Raw genomic sequence first — 5,031 nt, 5'->3', positions numbered from 1 at the left:
AAAAAACAAAACAAAACTAGTTCGATCTTCTAGCAGTTTAGCAGATTAGCAGATTCTGTTTTAATATTTAGATCTTTGCTCCAGTTTGATTTTAGTTTAGTGCATGGTGGTAAATATGATTCTAGTTTTAGCTTTTGGCTTGTGGAAAGCCAATTATTCCATCATTTTATTCCAAGGACTATCTTTTCTAGTCAAGGTATTTGGCCCCTTTGTCAAAGATCAACTGGCTTAATACATCTGGAGTTGTTGCTGTTTCTTCTAATCTGTCTCATTGGTCCTCGGGTCTGTTTTCTTACCAGTACCATACTGGTTTTTGGTTTGTTTTGTTTTTTTTTTAAATCACAGTAGCTTTGTACAGTTTCAAGTCAGGGGTGGTGATGCTCCCTGCTTTAATTTTGTTATCCATAATTGATTTGGCTATTCTAGATTTCTTATAGTACCAAATCAAGTTTAGAAATATTTCCTCTAATTAGTTGAATAAGAATTTAGGGAGTATTTTTCACTGTATTGGTTCTTCCTGCCCAAGATCAAGGAGTATCTACATTTCTTTTTCTTTTTTTCTTTTTTTTTTTTTTTTTTGGTGGTACCGGAGATTGAACTCAAGACCTTGCACTTGCCAGGCAAACACTTATTCTATTGAGCTATCTCCCCTGCCCTACATTTTCTGATATCCCCCCCCATTTTTTTAATGTATTTAGTACAGGGTCTGACTACACAGATCAGACTCATAGTGATCTTGTTTTCAGCCTCCCAAGTGTTGGGATTATAGGTGTGCTCCACCATCCAGTTCTCAGTCTCCATCTCAGCACACCCCTGGGGGAGCAGGGTGGGGCCACCAGAGCACATGGAGGTCAAACCCTGGTCCCTGTGCCTGCCTAAGCAGATACTTTAGTCTGCTTAGCTATCTGACCTGCCCTTCTGTTACCCTCTTTGAGCTCATTTTTCAGAGTACTATAGTTTAAGTGTAAAGTTCTTTTACTTGCTTCATTAGATTAATTCCTGAGTATTTTTAATGCTATTTTGAATAATATTGTTTCTTTAATTTCAGTAAGTTTGTTATACTGGAAGGCTATCAATTTTGGAGTGATGAGTTTGTATCCAGCTATGCTACTAATTGTGGTTCTTGAATCTAGAAGTATTAGGACTTATAATGTCATCCACAGAGGATGATAGTTAAACTTCTTCCTTTTTTTATCCCTCTTGTCTTATACCATAGTTCTGGCTAATGTTTCCTGAACTATATTGAATAAGAGTGATGACTGTGGACATCCTTGTGTTGTTCTTGATTTTTAAGTGAAAGCTTTTGAGTTTTATCCACTCAGTATCGTATTGTCTGTTGAATTATTGTAGATGGCTTTTATCAAGGTGGGATAAAGACCATCTATTCCAACCGATCATGTCATGATTCTGCCAAATGAAATAAAAGTGATATCACTTATAAAAACCATTCCATTTTGATTCTGAGGTTACAGTATCAGAAAAAAAAGACCATCTGCTCCAATTTTTGTTTCTTTATGAATGAGTGTTGGATTTTGTCATATTTTTTTCTGCATCTATTAAGATGATGGTAGGATTTTTGTCCTTCATTCTGTTAATATGATACATTAGGTTTATTGATTTTCATATGTTGAACCATCCCTGCATCCCTGGGATAAATCATATACATGGGCATAATGAATAATATTGATGATTTGCTGCATTCGGTTTGCCAGTATCTTATTGAAGATTTTTTAATTTTATGTTCATTAGGGAAACTGGCCTGTATTTCTGGTTTTTGGTTGTAGCTTTCTCTTGTTTTTATATCAGAGTAATGCTTTCTTCCAGTAATGAGTCAGAAAGTGATGCCTCCCTTTCAGATTCATGAAAGAGTTTGAGAAGTAGCAGCATTGGGTCTTCTCTAAATTTCTTGTAGAATTCAGCAGTGAATCTATCAGGGCCTGGACTTTTTTTGTGGTTGGTAGGTTTTTAAATATATCTACCATTTCATTGTTATTATTGATTTAAAATTTTTATATCATATTTTTAAAAATTTATTTTATTTTTTGTGGGACCGGGGATTGAACTCAGGACCCTGTGCTTGCCAGGCAAACAGTTATCCTACTGAGCTATCTCCCCAGCCCTTTATATCATATTGATTCAACTTTGTTCATATGTATACAGGAATCTGCCCATTTCTTTTGTATTTTTATGGAATATCGTGATTTCACCCTTTTCATTTTTATTTATTAATTTATTTTTTATGCATTTAGTACAGGATCTACAAGGTCTCACTACACAGATTGGATTCCTAGTGATCCTCCTGTTTTCAGCCTCCCAAGTGCTGGGATTACAGGCGCTCATGCCCAGTCTCAGTCACAATCTCAGCATGCCCCAGGGGTTGAGCTGGCAAGGGATGGAACTCTGGTCCCTGTGCTTGCCTATGCAGGTGCTTTAATCCACTGAGGCTATTTGGTCAGCCCACCCTTTTCATTTTTTACCCCCTGGGCCCCGGGGTATTTGTTTCACAACAGAACCACTAGGAACCTGGCCTGAGGCACAAACAGGGCACCATACATGGTGGGACATGAGATGACAAGCACATTGATCACAGCTGGGGTCACTGCTCCAGGTGGCCCTGATGGCATCTCCAGAAGCAGTGGCAGGAGGGTACCACCTGTGCCTGAGTCTGGGCTCTGGCCTGCCATGTCCTATTTATTCAGGGAGTTTCTGAAGTTCCTGCCGGTGAACTTGGCCTTGCTGCCGAGCTCCTCCTCGATTCTGAGCATCTGGCTGTACTTGGCCAGATGCTCGGATCCACACCAGTCTTGATCTGCCCAGTGCTGAGTCCCACCACCAGGTCAGTGATGAAGGTGTCTTCTGCCTTCCCGGACTGGTGGGACACCATGACGCCCCAGTCATTGGACTGTGGCAGTTTGCACACTTGCAGGGACTCAGTCACTGAGCCAATCTGGTTGACTGAGCTGCAGGCCTTCTCATTCATGGCTTTGGCAATGCACTTGAGGTTGGTCAAAGTGAGGTCATCACCCACCACCTGGATGCCATGAACTTCCACCAGGCACCCCAGTCCTCTTGGTCAAAGAGGTCCTTGATGGACTTGTAGAGGTCACCCAGCTGATTGGGTGAGATATACCTACTGAGGTCATCAGAAGATTGAAGTCCAGGTTGTACTTCCCAGACCTGAAGAACTCGGATGAGGCCACACCTATGATGACCACCTTTTCCGAGTAGTCAGCCTTCCCAATGGCAGTCTTCAGCAACTCTAGGGCTTCCTTATTCTCCAGGATGTTGGGTGTGAAGCCACCGTCGTCACCCACATTGGTGGTATCCTTGCCATACTCCTTAATGACATTCTTCAGGTTATGGTAGATCTTGGCCCCAATGTGTATGGCCTTCCTAAAGCTGGCTGCGCCCACAGGCAAGATCATGAACTCCTGCATGGACAGTTTGTTGCTGGGGTTTGAGCCACCATTGATCATGTTAAAGGCAGAGACCAGCAAGATGACCTTGACATTGCCCACCAGGTCGGCAATGTGGTGGTACAGGGGCACCCCCTTCTCCACAGTGCTGGCCACACACACCACAAGAGACACTCCCAGGATGGCATTCACCCCAAACTTGGATTTACTCAGTCCCGTCCATCTCGATCATCAGCTTGTCAATCTTCTGCTCCATGACATTCAGTTTCTTGCTAACCAGGGCAGATGCAGTAGTTTTATTGATGTGCTCAACAGCCTTTGACACACCCTTGCCCAGGTAGCGAGTCTTGTCATTTTCACGCCTTGTAGATGCCAGTGGAGGCCCCACTGGGCACAACAGCTTGGAAGTGACCTTTGGAGGTGTAGAGGTCAGTCTCCACAGTGGGGTTCCCACAAGAGTCAAACATCTCTCAGGTGTGCATCTTGAGAATAGATGTGTTGGATTTCTGGCTACCAGATCTTGTTGCCCAGGAAGGAGAAAGAGGGTGTACTATAGATACCGAGGCATGCCTTACAGTGAAGAGCTAGTCTCCCCCTTTTCATTTTTAATTGCATGGATTTGAATCTTTTCTTTCATTTTTTTGATAAGCTTGACTGTCAGTTTTATTTAATCTTTCAAAGACAAAGTCTGGTTCGTTCATTCTTTGTTGTTTTCTTAGCTTTCATTGCATTTGTTTCGGGTCTGATCTTTATCATGTCCTCCCTTGTATGAACTTTGGGCTTCATTAGCTCTTTTTTTTCTAGAAGCTTGAGATTCAACAATAGGCTGTGCATTTGAGCTAGTTCTGTTTTCCTGATATGGGCATTTACTGCTATAGATTTCCCCCTTAGGATTACTTTCTTTGTGTACCATAAGTTCTAGTATGTTTGCTGTATCAGCATTGTTTAATTGTAGAAGCTGTCTAATTTGCTCTTTAATTTCATCTGTGACCCATTGGTTATTCAAGAAGCTATAATTCAATTTCCATGTGCTTATTAAGTACTTGCGGTTTCTTTGGCCATTGATTTACAATTTCATTGCACTATGGTTAGATAATATGCATGGAATCATTTCAGTTCCTTTCCTTTACTTAAGCATGTTCTATGACCTAGTCTGTGGTCGATTTTATTTATTTATTTATTTATTTTTCATTATTTAGAGAATACTTTATTAGTTTCTGTATGTGGTCGATTTTAGAGAAGGTCCCATGTACAGCTGAGAAAAATGTGTATTCTGATGTGGAATGAGACATTCTATAGACATCTGCTAACTATTTCTTCAAAAATTTGGTTCAGTTCCAATATTTGTGTGTGTGTGTGTGTCTGCGCATGTGCCGTTGGTCTACAAGTGACACTGGGGTATTGAGGTCTCTCATGCAATTGTACTTGTTTTTCCATACTTAATTTTTTCTTTGTTTTGTCTATTAGCTACTGTCTTATGCTTATTGAACCCCACAGAATGTTCTGTAGCACTTTTTCCCAATTTGCTAAGTTGTTTTAAATATTTTTCACTTCAAGTTTTCTGTGTAAGTCTTCAAATGTACAGCTAATTCCTCTCATCTTGGAAAAAATTGAG

At 40.8% G+C, this 5,031-nt stretch overlaps 1 non-coding gene and 1 pseudogene across 1 annotated transcript; one reads left to right on the top strand and one right to left on the bottom strand.

The window, feature by feature from the left end:
• The first annotated feature begins 1,388 nt into the window (after positions 1 to 1,388).
• Positions 1,389 to 1,468, top strand: LOC111812296. The gene has a single exon (XR_002817833.1). It is a non-coding gene; the product is annotated as a small nucleolar RNA SNORD47 (small nucleolar RNA).
• A 1,227-nt stretch (positions 1,469 to 2,695) lies between these two features.
• On the bottom strand, positions 2,696 to 3,883 carry LOC101567266 (annotated as a pseudogene).
• Positions 3,884 to 5,031: the final 1,148 nt, after the last annotated feature.

This window comes from Octodon degus, unplaced genomic scaffold, assembly GCF_000260255.1.
Source record: "Octodon degus isolate 3935 unplaced genomic scaffold, OctDeg1.0 scaffold00119, whole genome shotgun sequence".
NCBI lineage: Eukaryota > Metazoa > Chordata > Mammalia > Rodentia > Octodontidae > Octodon > Octodon degus.
This window is presented reverse-complemented; position numbering and strand designations above follow the sequence as displayed.